We start from the raw sequence: 15,193 nt of genomic DNA on the forward strand, positions 1-15,193 counted from the left end.
GTGTTACTTTATAGGAGCATCTTTACATTTTGATCGCTGTTTCCACATCTGAGGTTTATATGACACCGCATTTAGGCTAGACTAAGCTTCAGCACCATCCTTGGCACACAGTGAATGTTCAGTGAACATTTGTCTCCCACGCTCTTATTCTTGCTCTAAATAAAGGCAGAGAAAAAAATGTTGGTGTAAGGCATTGTCATAGAGCCTTACACCAAGGGTCTATGGAAGGCACCAAGCAAGTTTGTTCACTCTCCCACACCCATGAAGTATAGAGAGGTAAATCCGCTTGCTCGAGGCTCCTCAGTGAATGACAAATGCATCCAGGTGTCCTGGGCTTGCCCATTGCACTCAGAACAACAGCCTTCCAGCTCCACACAGATTGTTTCCAGCAGAAGCGAAGCTGGTGTGAGTGTGGGATTACTCTTGCTTGGGGCTTGACAAACAGTCACAGACAATGAGTGGTTTGAATGTCTGAAAAGAAGCATCAGGGAGTGACCTAAATTAATCACACAACTGTTGCAAGATATAACGGGGTGTTAATAAGCTCTGCTTTGCCATTTCATTGTTTAATGAGGCAGTTTGTACAGACTTCGCTTTAATTTGACTAGCCTTCTTTTTGAGGTGACTGTGCAGTAAGGTGTGCCATCTTGGTCAGCACCTTAGTCATCTCTGGCTGATGCTTTAAAGTGGAGTTAAATAAAATGAAATAGCTGACCCAGGCTCATCTCCTTCCCACCACCAGGATTCCTTCTGTGGTCATCAGATGTCAGACATGTGTCTTCACTTGAAAATGACTTGAGGCAAAGAGTTAAATGGAGGCCAGGTAGGGTCTTGAGTAATAACACCATCTTCTCATGAGGTGATTCAAACTTCCTGGGGTCTCGGAGTTGGAAAACCAGGATTCAAGTTCACACCCATTACCAAGAATCTGTGTGACTTCATATTGATGGATTTCAGTTTTCTCATTTGTTGAGTGATGGGGCTGAAGGAGACTGACTCTAGCTCCTTCCAGCTTTAACAGTCTTAGATGACTATTAATGTAGAACTGAACTCCTCAGAAGGTTGTAGATCGACTTTGAGAAGGACCCAGATTCTGGTTGCTGAAGGACAGTAGAGAAGTTATGATGCTGGCTTGGGTCAGACAAAGTCTGGGGTCAAGGAGCCAGATTTCATGATTTGTTGTTTACAACCCTTTGTAGTTCCATGAGCTTGAAGAATTCCAGGTTGCTGAGTTGCTTTGGCTGAACACAGTGCGGGGGTTAGGAGTTGGTACCATGGAGGTGGTGATGCGGCAGAAAGTAGAAGGATTTGCAGTTTCATTCCTGGGTTTATAGATTGAGCAGTACATCCTTGGGAAGTGAGTTTTCATGAAAATTTACTTACCTCAGAAAGGTAGATGTGGGAAGATTGTGTGTGAGTCAGGCATGAGATTTTCACAAGACTCCCTCGTGCTGTTTAGTTCAGGTCAGGTCGGAGATAGGAAGGTGCAGAAAAGAAGTGGTGATGGATTTCTCCTTCCTAATTGACTGGGTGGTTTCCAACAAAGCATTTAGTCTCTGAATCTCTGGGGTTGATGTCCTTTCTGGGGTTGACCTGATTCTATTCTCTGGGTGTATCCAATTCTTTAGATAGAGAGGCATTAGCTGGAGCCAGAAAGAATATATGGATATTGATTTTGACACATGACATTGACTTTGGCTCAGGACCACCATAAAGTGGAGCTCAGCATTTCTCCTGCTGCCTGTTATCCTAGCAGAGCTCTTAAAGTTGCCTAGTAGCTTGGGAAGTTATGAAAGCCCTGTGGAAATGCAGAGGCAGAGTGAGATTGGGCTGGACTGGATTGGATCAATTGTGGTTCTGCTAGGAGGAATCTTATTCCAAGCCAAACACACCCTCCCTTGCTTTCTTGAAGATTTAATTCATGTTGCAGATACTGTTGATAGCAACCGGTGGTTCCTCTCATCACATGGATCACCACCCATGGCTTATTTCTCTTTTCTGTCTCGCTTCCCCCATCTTTGATGCTGCCGCGTGGCATTCTCTGGGTGTATCCAAGTCTTTGGATCGAGAGGCATTAGCTGGAGCCAGAAAGACTATACGAACTTTCCCCCGGCCACCACCAGATGCTACAGCCCCCATGGTGATCTTTTTTGCACAGACCTGCCGTGGGTGTAACATTCTGAACCCTCCAGTGTAGCTTTTAATCGAATGCTGTTTTCGTATTGTTGCCTAGTTGTTTCACATATATTGTTTACCTCTTCATAAACAATTGCCCCAGGCCCAAGCCTGCTGGCCTCAGAGTGTCTGATCTTTCACAGTCACATGCTCTTCATGGGACTTCTCCCTCTGCCTTCATGCACCTTCCCCAGCTCCTGCTTTGCTCCTGCCAGTGTGACAAACTGTCCTTTTCAGTCGGGGCCCTGCAGCTGCCCTGGCACGCCTGCCGCAAATCAGCTTGAAGCAAGCTGTCTGTAAGTGCCCTGGTGAGTCAACTGGGCCCCTCCTTGGAGACAAGGAATTCTGAGATCTTGCAAGCACACGCCTGCCCATCTGTGGACCAATTCCAAGCCCTGTCTTGCTTCGGGGAATACTCCTTACTTTTACCTCCAGTAAGCTTCTTCCCTCCTCCACTGGCTGCTGCCCTGACTTGTCAGATGTGGATGGCAGGGCAACTCTGAAGAGCTGGTGCTTGGTGCAGAGAGGGAGGACGCCTGCCCGGGAGAGCCCGAGAGTGGTGGGATTCTGATAGGTTTACTTTGGTAAGCCCAAGAGAAAAAGGAGAAAGCACTGAATCACGGCATTTTTGAAGCCTGACCCCAAAGGGAACAAGAATAGGGTGGAGAAGACGAGACCAGGGCTCTGAATTGATTTGACCGCCAATTAGCTGTGTCATCTTGTGTGACTCACTTATTGTCTCTTACTCTGACTCCTCTTCTGGAAGGTGAGGTAGTTGGATTAAAGTGGTAGCTTTCAAACTTATAAAACAAAGGAACCGCTTTATCAAATGAAATCTTATGAAGAATTTCAGTTTCTAGAATAGAAAAGCAGAGCCATTCTGGTTGAAGCAGGGTGCAGAAGGTCTTTTGGTTTTCTCCTGGTCTTTCAAATTATCCCCTGAAATACCTTATCAGAACTTCCCAGGAGTATAGTTGGAAAAGCACTGAGAAAATGGATTTCTATGGTCCCTTCTAGCTCTGATAGTTTTTACCCCTGCTACTCAAATTGTGATTCTCTGGCCAGAAGTAAGCGTCTGCAGCATTTTGGGCTCCTCTTGAGACCCACTGAATCACAGTGTGCGTTTTAACAGTCTGTGGACCTCCAGGTGATTCATTCAAGTTTGAGAAGCATTGCTATACCATTCTGTGACCCAGAGAGCTAGGCAATATGAGGACCAAGTAGGCATCGTTACATCTTTCATTGTAATATGTGGGCCTGGTCAACAGGGGCTGGTAGGGTGGGCCACATCTTTTTTTTTTTTGTCATTGTTTTTTTTTAATTCTAATGCCTCAGTGCATTAGTTGTCCCCTGGGTGGGGAACCAGCATGGAAAACCACGTGGGCTTAGCTGAGGAGGGAGGAAATGGGGGCACCAGTCGGCCCTGCAGAATGTATGTTAGGAAATGCTGGAGGCATAGCCTTTCAAAGGGGACTTTGTGTTTCCAGTATGGAAGTGCTCACTGCTGGTGCCTAATTAGCATGACTTTACAGGCAACTATGCTTCTCACATGTGTCTCTTCCCTTCCTCATGCAGGACCCTCAACCTCTCTTCATTGCCTGGGATATGACAGCTGGGCTTGGACTAGAAGACCTGTATTTTAGTCCTGACTCTGGTTTCTTCTGGTGTCATTCCCTTGGGTTTCTCCACCTCTCTGGGCCCCAGTGCCCTGACTTGTAATGCAGTATGATAAACCCTACAGGGTTGTGAGAGTGAGTCTATGAAAGCTCTTGTTGTCAATCATAAAATGCTAAAAAAACAAGGGATGTGTTTATATCAATTCTGATCTGTAAGAAAACACCCAGAGGGTGGCTTCAGCTGGACTTAGTAGCAAGCCTGACCCAGAGGCTGCAACACCCGCTGTGAGATTTACAGCTGGTTTCTTGTGTCAACCTAAGCTTTTCCCTGGAGTCCCGATTTCTTCAACATTGGGCAGCCCTATGGACGGTTCTTTAAAAGCCTTCACTAGGACTTGATCAACTAAATGTTTAGTGTTTTTTAATCGTATTGTAGGAAATTGCAAAGGCAGTAAAGTGATATCTAAAATAAAATAAACAGTTGATGAAAAATGCAAAATTAAAGGAAAAGGGAAGAGAAGAAAAATGGTTTTGCTCATTATGCCCTTGTCCTTGGAAAAGCCCAGCAGCTCCTTCCTGCTGTGATTGTTTTTCAATTTGGCCGTAAGTTGGGAGAGATGGGATCGTCAGTCAACTCTGAAAATGAACTCGCTATTTTTCTCTCTCATTCATTAATTGTTCCAGTGGCCACTTTCATAAAAAAAAAAAAAAACTCTTCTTAGTAACATAAAAGTATGTTTGTGCTGTGGATGGGGATGTTTGGGGAAAATTTGTATGTTTATGGTGCTTTTATGTTGACAGAAGAATTTAAGTGTCATTTAGTGATAAGACCTTTAGGATTTTCTCTTAATTTCTCATTTCCTCTTTCCTTTTTGAAAGCCTGAGATCTTTCTCAGCCAAGTATAAACAAAGTTTAGTCCCCAAAGGGCGGGCTTGCTTTGACATCTAAGCACCTGGAGGAGAGGGGGTTCAAAACTTGGCGGGCAGCCTCTGGTCATGCACTGTGCACCCCACTCTTCTCCCTTCTCTTCCTCTGCTCTGCCCCAACCTTGCCATTTCATCTCCCCTGCCAATGGCCTCCTTTCAGATGGCATCCACAGAGGCTCTATGCCTTTAGGAAAACAATGCTTCCTTGTGGAACTCTGTGCTAGATTTGGAGAGACTCTTTGCTCATTGTGGTATTGTCACATGGACGGAGGAATGCCCAAGAGACATTGGGAAGATGTCTCTTCCCATTCTCAGGATGGAGTCAGGGCAAGTTCCCTTAAAAATAATTTTAAAAAAACATTGACTCTTCTGCTAAATTCCCAACCTGGGGAGTCATTCTGGGGAAGCTGGTTTGGGCAGTGCTATTCAGCTAGCCCAAGGGGCTTTGCTTATAAAGCCTTCTTTACCACACTCTTGTGATATTTAAAAGGTCGTGCTATCATTGGCCAGGCCTGTCAGGATGGGAAGGGTTGTCTGCTCAGGGTTGTGTGCCTGTTACTGAACGATGCTGGCCCTCTTGGTCAACTAAAGTTGCCTTTTGTGACTTCATGGGATTTTCCTCAGTAATGCAGCATGTTTCTTTGAAATCTAGGCTAGTGATTAATTCCCAAAGCACTGTGGGATTTTCATATGGATCTTCTCATTTTTTTGAGGGCTGGAAAGAGACACACACCTTCTCCAATCCTTCCTTTCTTTCCACTTAAGAAATTGCCTGAATGCGGTGCCTCTTAAATTTGTGCCTTTAGCCCAGATTGATGGCCTAAGCATAATACCCATTTGTCCAACTTTCTCTTGAACATCTCCACTTAGATAGCCTATATGTAATTTAAATCCAAACTGTCTGGAATTGAATTAATCAGAATTTTCCCCAAATTTGCTTCCTCAAACACTTCTGTGTTCATTTTCAACTTTCACCCTGTTACTCATGCCAGAAATGTAAGTGTCACCCCTAATTCTTTTCTTCTTTTGCTTTCCACATCTTATTTGTTACCCAAACCTGAACAGGCCTTGGTCCAACCGTGTTTGTCCATTCCCATTGGTGCTGCACTGGTACAGCCCACAGAGTCAAATCACAAAGTTCAGAATCAAAGGAGAAGGCTTCCCTTCTACCCCTCCCAGTTCTAAGCACAGAGACTGACACAATAGATGCTGGAAAAAATGTTTGCTAAATTAGGAGATGGAGAAAGGAAGGGAAGACAAGTGAAGATATTACCAGTTGCTGCCTCCTCAAAAGGCCAGACTAGACACAGGAGAGAAATGAGAAACTTCAGATATGAAGACATCTGGATGAGAGGCTTCATCATATTACCAGTAACTTTGTGATCTAACCTAGATCCTAACAGCTACAGTATAAATTCATTTTCATCCCCTCTGTCCTTAAGGAAGAAGAGCTAGCTCCGTTTCTTCTCCATGTGGCAGAAGAAGCTTTGGGGACTATTCAGCCTTTGTGCAAAACCAGCTCCCAATCCAAGCAGCAGACCTGAATTCATTTACTGGGAGAATAGCTGCCCCAGGGCTGGCTCTCTATGCCAGATAATTAACAGAAAAACAAAATGATGTTGAAGTCTTCAGGATAGCAATATACATTTCAGCTTTTTGCATACTTTTTCCCTTTACCCTTTTCTATATATTCCCCAAATCCTTTGTAGTAGTTATCTCCTTCCCCCAAATCAGGAAGGAATGAGTTAGCAATAAGAGAAGCCAAAAGTCTTAAAGCATCTCCACCCTGTGCAACATGTTTGAATTCTATTCTCTGTTTCTACACTAGAACATGACATAGCATGTTTTGCTGACGCTAGATCCTAGAATTGCCAGGAAAGGGAAGAAAGCTTGGCAGAATGCATTGTTTTAAAAGTACTCCTTCCCCATTTTTACTCTCTTACAAGAAAAAAAAAGTTGTCTTTAATTTTACAACCTTTTCTCTTTGTCTGGACTAGCTCAAAAACTTTGGAAGGGTCCAGATATTTTTGCAGGAGGGTGGCCTTCTGCTTTTAGAGGAAAACACTTTCTGCACATGTTGGCTGCAGAGACCCCTGCATTGCACTAGAATAATTGTGCCAATTGCCACTGAGAGGGAGCCAGCTGGCCACAGCTCCGGCTCCCCTGGTTGGTAGTGGTGGTGATGGGGGTGAGGAGAGGGGTTGGTGTGTGTTGAGGGTGGGGGCATAAGGAGGCATGAAAGTATTTTAAAGGGAAAGAATAAAAAATAAGCCCCTTTGAAATGCACCGTGTTGATGGGCTAAATTATTTGCTGTGAGACAAAGCAAATGTTTAGTTCTGAGCAGGAAGATTATTCTCCTGGATTTGGGGAAATTCTTTCTATCTGTGGGAGAATTTCAAGGTACAGTAGAGAATAAGAAACTTGTTAGGCTTTTAATCCTTTAAAACAAAATAAAAAGACACAGACTTAGCAGCTTGTTTTTCTTTGTTGTGACACTAGAATAAGAATTTGTCAACAATTTTCTTCATCAAGGCTCTTCATCCAATTGACTTAGTGATTAATTGTCTAGATTTGTAATTAGTTACTCCTGCTGATTTTTAAAAATTGGAGGATAATGTTGCATGTCTGCTGAAATGGGTCAGACTACTTTTATTTCATCCAGAAAATGAGTTTTAGTAATATAATATGTTATTGACTGAAAATTAACATTAAGTTATTAATAATTTAGAACTCTAAAGTTTCTGTCTGCAAAGAATCACGGATCTAGAAATTCAGAGCTGAAAAGGATTTTAAAGATCATCTGTCAGTGAGTCTCATCCAGGGGCACTGGAAATATATATATATATATAGAGAGAGAGAGTTGTCTTGGATTGACAAATAGCAATGAATAAGGGGTTCAATTGAATTTAGGGTCCTTTGATGATTCTGAGCATTCTATATGCTTACATATAGATTACATATACATTACAAATCATGATTCTGAGCATTCTATATGCTTACATGCTATATGGTTGATATAGTTCCACACAAAAGAGATTTTCCCTCTTCAAAGTGGCAGGAATGCCCCTGTTTAAAAGATTGAGTTCAACTCATTGTTTGAGTTATGAAGATAGTAAGGCCTGATATTTTCCAGGTCACTAAAAACGCAATGCATGAGGCTGACTTACATGTATATCTTGAATGGAATCAAGTTTCTTTTTTTTTCTTATGCCAATTTTAATAGTGGCTGCACAGGTGATGTGAAGAGACCTTTTTCAATATATAGAAGTAGAACCAATTGAAACCTGCTTTATGTCTCAGTCCATGGATATCTACTTTATCCTCTTTCCTCTGGGCACTAGAAATCTTATTTTCCCAACCAACAAAATGGCTTAAAAGTGAAAGAAGAACAATAAAAATTAAAATTATATATAATAGATGCACATATTGAAAGATGGAAGCCCAATGTGCATATAAGTTTAGTCTTCATCAAGAATAGCAAAGTCAGGGACTTCTGCCAAGATGGAGGCATAGGTGGAAACACTGTGCCTTCTCCCACAACCAAGTTTGAATACAACAAACGTTTGGAGAACAAAGACACAGCCAAAGAACAGAAAATCGAATTATACGGAAGTCCGACAACAACTAACTGTTCAACCAGGACGGTAAGAGGGGCGGAGCCAGCAGCAGAGCAGGGTTGGGCAGAAAAGATCCCCAGACCTACGCGCGCAAGTAGCCCGGACCCAGTCAGGGTGTGGGGCAGACTGACTGCAGTCGCACATTCGTGCACAGTGAGACGGACCACGCAGGCCCCACGGGGCGAACCCAGTGGAGGGCTAACGGTGGTGGCACACTTGCGTGCAGTGGGACGAAACACGTGGGCCCAGGTGACGGTGGCATCTGCGGCGCAGGCTACCTGTGGGGGCCGTGGTGCGAGGCGTTAGATGGAACCGCCATTGCTCCTCTTTGACCCTGCCCCCACATACAGCGTCACAACCCAGCGACTTAGTTGCCCTGCTCTGGTGAACACCTAGGGCTCTGATTCTGCTACGTAACAGGCACAAACAGCCCAAAAGATGGAGCAAGAAGAACTCAAAGTCCCAGAGCCAATAACTCTAAGTGACCAACAGATTGCCAGCCTCTCAGAAGCACAATTCAAGACACTGTTTATCAGGATGCTCACAGAACTGGTAGATTATAGTCACAAATTAGAGGAACATAGTCACAAATTAGAGGAACATATGAAGGCTAAACTAATTGAAATGAAGGGAGATGCACAGGAAACCAATAGTGATGGAAAGGAAACTGGGACTCAAATCAATGGAATGGACCAGAAGGAAGAACAAAACATCCCACCAGAAAGGAATGAAGAAATGAGAATTCAAAAAAATGAGGAGAGGCTTAGGAACCTCCAGGACATCTTTAAACGTTCCAACATCCGGATTATAGGGGTACCAGAAGGGGGAAAGAAACAGCCACGAGTGGAAAACGTATTTGAACAAATAATAAAGGAGAACTTCCCCAGTCTGGCAAAGGAAATAGACTTCCAGGAAATCCAGGAAGCTCAGAGAGTGCCAAAGAAGTTGGACCCAAGAAGGAACACACCAAGGCACATCATAATTACATTAGCCAAGACTAAAATGAAGGAGAGAATCCTAGAAGCAGCAAGGGATAAGGGGACAGTCACCTACAAAGGAGTACCCATCAGACTGTCAGCGGATTTCTCAAAAGAGACCTTACAGGCAAGAAGGGGCTGGAAAGAAGTATTCCAAGTCATGAAATCCAAAGACCTACAGCCAAGATTGCTTTATCCAGCAAAACTTTCATTTAGAATGGAAGGACAGATAAAGTGCTTCTCAGATAAGGTCAAGTTCAAGGAGTTCATCATCACCAAGCCCTTATTATATGAAATGCTAAAGGGACTTATCTAAGAAAAAGAAGATGAAAAATATGAACAGTGAAAGGACAGCAAACTCACAGTTATTAACAACCACACCTAAAACAAAAGCAAACCAAGAGGACAGCTAGATCAGGAGTGGAACCATAGAAATGAAGAACACATGGAAGGTTAGAAACAGGGGAGAGGGAGGAGGAGAAGGGGGAGAAGGCACAGAAAATAGCATAGAGGGTAGGTAGAAAATAGATAGGGGGGAGGGCAAGAATAGTGGGGTAAATATAGAATCCAAAGAACTTGAGACACGTGGTTATAAACTAAGGGGGGGAGAATGGTCGGGGAGGGAGTGTGCGGGTGGAGGGGAATAAAGGGGGGGGATAGAACAACCGTAATGGCATAATCAATAAAATATATTTTTTAAAAAAGAATAGCAAAGTCAAATAAGAGAGTTTAGAATATATGAATCAAAGGTAGATATGTGATATTAATATGTAGTCATTTTTGAGTCAGATCACAGTCTCTGAGGCCAGGAGGTTGCATCCTTACATATTAAAGATTTTTGCAAATTAAATCTTAAAATGCTCATTTTCAGCGATCATGAAGCATGGAAAAGTTCTTAGACTACTAAAAATAGAAAAAGAAAACAGAGAACAATTAGTTTTAGAAGCCACCTCTAAGGGAAGCTGACATTGGATCTGGCAAAGCTCTACACCAGTACATTAAGCTCATGTTTTATACATGCTTAAAAAATAATGAGGTGCTCTCTAGCAGCCACTATGGATACTGCTATCATAAACTGACCCATTATGGACCAACTACATTGGCAAATTGGTGAGGGTCCATTAGCCTCACAGGTTTCTGCAACACGTTTGACAAGGTCTTCTATGATATCCTAGTATATTAAGCTATATTGCAGTTAAGTGGATTTCCAGTTGGTTGAGTTTATGTATTTAAAGAGTGTTATAAGTGATAATCTGGAAGAAGAGGTCAGTGAAATTTATCTTTGATTTAACCATGTTCTGTTCAAAACATATGAGGTCTGTCAGGAAAAAGTCCAGCCATTGTTAATATAACAAGAATGATTTGTGCAACATCAGCATGAACTGGCAGCCAAGGAGATTGGACTGGAATGTGCATGTGTGAACAATGACAACTTCACTGTACTAGTTAGTGGGATCAGTAGACATCACAGAGTGAGCCTGTGTACTGTTTGGTTGTCCCAAGCAAGTAGAACAATGAATCTGCATCCAATTTTGTGATAAGCTTGAACATTCTTCCGCGGAAACTATTCGGATGATTCAGAAGGCCGCAGGTATGGGCGACTGGTGATGGGCAGCTTCATTGCAACAATGAGACCATTCATGCATCACATCTTATGCAGAGTTTTTTGGTGAAACATAGAATCACTCAGGTGACTCAGTCTCCCTACAGCCCAGATTTGGCAGCCTGTGACTTCCTGCTTTCCCAAAACTAAATGACCTTTGAAAGAGAAGAGATTTCAGACATCAGTGAGATTCAGGAAAATACAATGGAGCAGCTGATGGTGACTGGGAGAACTGTGTGAGGTCCCAAGGTACTTACTTTGAAGGGGACTGAGGCATCATTGTCCTATGTACAATGTTTCTTGTATCTTGTATCTTCTTCAGTAAATGTCCCTATTTTTCATATTACAGGGCTGGATACCTTCTGGACAGACCTCATCTATCAATATTTAGAAGGGACACACTGACAAATATGATTTATAATTTCTTTGTGTGACAGAGTCATGTGTCTCTCAGTAGACTGGAAGTTTGGATCAATTCAAAAGGATTAGATTCACTACACACAAATGTTAGTCTGCTGCATTGAAACTCAAAATATCAATCACTCAGCCTCAGAATCAGGAGACCTGATTTTGCACATGTTAATATTAAAAAGGAGAGGGCTTTCTAGGTGAGGGCTTTTCATTGGACCATGAACAGAAGCTGAAGCAATAGTGGGCTACATTTTCCATAAAAGTTAATGTAATCTGAGATGTATCCAAAGAGGCATGTTAGGGTGATGAGAGGCTTGGAAAACCCATATAAGGGGTTTTTTCTTCATATAAGGAATAATTAAAATGACAAAAGACCTTATAATATCTGGGCTAAAGAAGAGGCAACTAAAATATCAAGGTTACCTTCCAATATCTGACATTTCCTTGTAAGGAAAGGGAGAAGGTTTACCTCGTAAAAATTTAAGGTAGTAGAATGAGGGCTAATGGGAAGAAGTTATATGGAGACAAATTTTAGTTGAGTATAAGGAAAAACTTACTAATAGGTCATGTTCGTAGCAACATTACTCACAATAGCCAAAAGGAAGAAGCAAGCCAAGTACCCACCAATAGATGAATGGATAAACAAAATGGGCTATATACATACAGTGGAATATTATTCAGCCTTTAAAAAGAAGGAATTTCTGATACATGCTATAACATGGATGAACCTTGAAGACATGTTAAATGAATAAGCTAGTCACAAAAGGACAAATATTGTATGGTTCTCCTTACATGAAGTACCAATGTAGTCAAATTTATAGAGGCAGGAAGTAGAAAGGTGGTTACCAGGGGCTGAGAGAAGTGAGAAATGGAAAGATGTTTTTTAACAGGGAAGATGAAATAGTTTTGGAGATGAATGGTGGTGATGATTGTGGAACAATGTGAATGTACTTAGTGCCACAGGGCCGTACAGTTAAAAATGGTTGTGATACTGAATTTTTATATAATGTACATTTTACTACATGTTAAAACCAACCAATTAGGGGCTCAATATCTATAAAATCAACCCGCAAAAAGCAGAAGAAATGATGGCTATGAGAGATATTGAGTTTCCTATAACTTTAGGTAGCTGAGCAGAGGCAAGACAGTCTCATGGTGGCTTTACAGGGAATCTCAGAATTAAAAGAGATCAATGCCAATGCTTTTAGAATTTCTGTGACTCTACATGGAAACAGAGGCTTACTTCATGCCACAGATTGAGCCAGACTGCATATGTTCCTGATATTGTATTACATACACAAGAGTGTATTCACACATAGCGTTTAAATATAAGACTTTGTTTTATAGCAAGTATGCCTTGCCATATATACTGTTTAATGTATATTTTTTAAAATGAATATCTGTTTAGTCTCCATCCAGTTTCAATATAGAAACATTGCCAGTATCTTAGGAGTCTCAATCACATCTCTCCTCTCCTCCCCGAGACGTTCGTTCTCCAAATTTTGTGTCCTGTTCCTTGTCTTTTTTTTTTTGTTAATAGCTTTAATATCTATTATGCATCCTTAAACAACATAGTTTGGTTTTGATTGTTTTGAATGGTAAGTATAACATTAGATGTGTTTTTATTTGTTACTTCCTTCTTTAGCTCATTATTCTTAGAAGATTCATTGATGCATGCAGCTAGAATTAATTAATTTTCAATAGATCAGAGTGTTCCCTTGTGTATATATGTCACAGTTTATTTATCGTTTTTACTGTTGATCAGCATTTGGGCTGTTTCCAGCTTTCAGTTTTTAATAGACACTGCTGCTAGGAACACTCACATGCATAACCTCCGGTAACCATGTGTGAGAATTTCTCTCACACATGGTTAATATTAATAGCCCACTATTGCTTCAGCTTCTGTTCATGGTCCAATGAAAAGCCCTCACCTAGAAAGCCCTCTCCCTTGAAATATTAATATTTAATATCAGGAAAAATACTGGGGAGTGGGAGCTGTGGGTTGTAGGTACATACCTCGCCAAATGTTAAGATACTGCCAAACTGGTTTCCTAATGATTGTATTAATTTATGTTGCCACCAGCAGTGTACAAGCATTCTCATTGCTCTGCATACTTCTCAGGCTCAAGCTACACTCTTTACCTAAGAATTAGAGAAGGTGCTGAGATTGGTAGCCTGACTCTAATATCTGGTCATAACTTGGGAAAATGTACTTCCAATGCACCAATAAAAATTTAGTTTCCAAATCAAAATAGGTTCTTCTTTTTTAACATAAATATTTTATAATTTATTGTAAATACATTTTGTACACCACAACTGCCATAAGCACTGAACATGGTTTTATGAAAATTAGAACTTTATGATAAAAATATTTCCTAAACACCAAGAAAATGCCCTTCTTTTCTTCTTAACCTCAGGATAACAGGGGAGACTAGGGTTATAATTTAACCCTAGCAAACATGAAAATTTGGTGTCTTGGTTTACAAATATAGCCTAATGAACCAGAATATTGACAAGCATTTCCATGTACTTCAGATGTACTGCCCAGATATGGGTAGCTAACAAGTTTAAAAGAAATATACACATTTCTAAGTAGAAATGTTACAAGTATTAACCAGAAATATTACAGTACACCTGGTAAATTGTGACCACCGATACAGAATTCTCAGACCTAAGGAAGCCAACAATGAAAATGAAGACATTTGGCATCAGGTGGATGACCTGTAGGGTTAGGGTTGACTTACTGCTTTTAGGTACTGTACAGTCTACCATTGCCCTCAACCTTGGAATTCATTGCTAGAGAGTGTATAGTTCCAAACACTTGCACTGTCCTTTTCCTCATGTGAGACCTCTGATCCCTTCCTAACTCTTGAAGTCTTCTGGAATGGCCTTCCAGGTTTTCACTCAACAGCACTGGGTCAAATCTCTTTTATACAGGATCTCATTGTTTTCATGCCTTCTCTATTCACAGAGAGCCAGTGGAAGTCTTGGAGGTGGAAATGAGTTGCCAACTGCTTTACCTTTTTCCTCAAGGTCCAAAATGCTGAAACAACTTATAAAGTAAGGATCATAGTGAAGATGATATGTATCGCTTTTTTCCCAGGGCAGATTTGTTGTGCCTTCATTAAAGAACAAGAAAAGAATTCAAGGCAACTAACTGTAATAGAAGGCTCAAAAGCCCAAAGCCAGCGCACTCAGGAACCTTTCCCTGTAGGTTATCCATTTAGCCCATGGATTTAGCCCAATGATGTCTGATAGCTTCAGTTAAGGTTATTAGAATGATAACAGTGACCACAATGCATGTGTAGTAAAATTGGATGTTTCACTCAAGCAAAATCGGACACTTCATTTGAAGCATCATAATGCTGCTCACCCACCAACGTGGCAAAAATGAAGCGTTAAAATAAAGTCACATTTGCAATGCCGAACTGCAAACCATTTCACCGTGTGGACCTTTACTGTACTCAGGTTGGCCTGGTTTGAGTAGCTGAACATGGTGAGGCTGAACTTCCCCAGTCATAGGCAGAGTGACCCCAGCAGTTCTCTGCCCCAGCTTCGGCTTTGGTACCTGCCATGGCTTGGTCTGGGCTTCTGATTGTATCCTAAGCATGCAAAGGCAGGAAGTGCCATGCACCCTTTGGTTAGCTGGTTTTCCCCACTTTGCCTCTCAGCCCTAGATTTAGAGTGTGTGCTCATCAAATAATGAGAACCTTGTATTCAAAATGTAGTCTTTCAAGTAAGAAATTTCAAAGCAAGACACTGAACTATATCCATGTTACAGTTTGGTGAAGCTTATTGAATGAAGTTAAAATGAACTGGCCTTCAGAGGACATTGTGGGCCACACATCAGTGTGTAGCTTTGGGCT

General features: G+C 41.6%; 1 pseudogene; it reads right to left on the reverse strand.

The window, feature by feature from the left end:
• Positions 1 to 14,245: 14,245 nt before the first annotated feature.
• LOC118974176 (transmembrane protein 17-like) lies at positions 14,246 to 14,840 on the reverse strand (annotated as a pseudogene).
• Positions 14,841 to 15,193: the final 353 nt, after the last annotated feature.

Source organism: Sturnira hondurensis, unplaced genomic scaffold (genome assembly GCF_014824575.4).
Source record: "Sturnira hondurensis isolate 20B ecotype Veracruz unplaced genomic scaffold, ASM1482457v3 Scaffold0019216, whole genome shotgun sequence".
Taxonomy (NCBI): Eukaryota; Metazoa; Chordata; class Mammalia; order Chiroptera; family Phyllostomidae; genus Sturnira; species Sturnira hondurensis.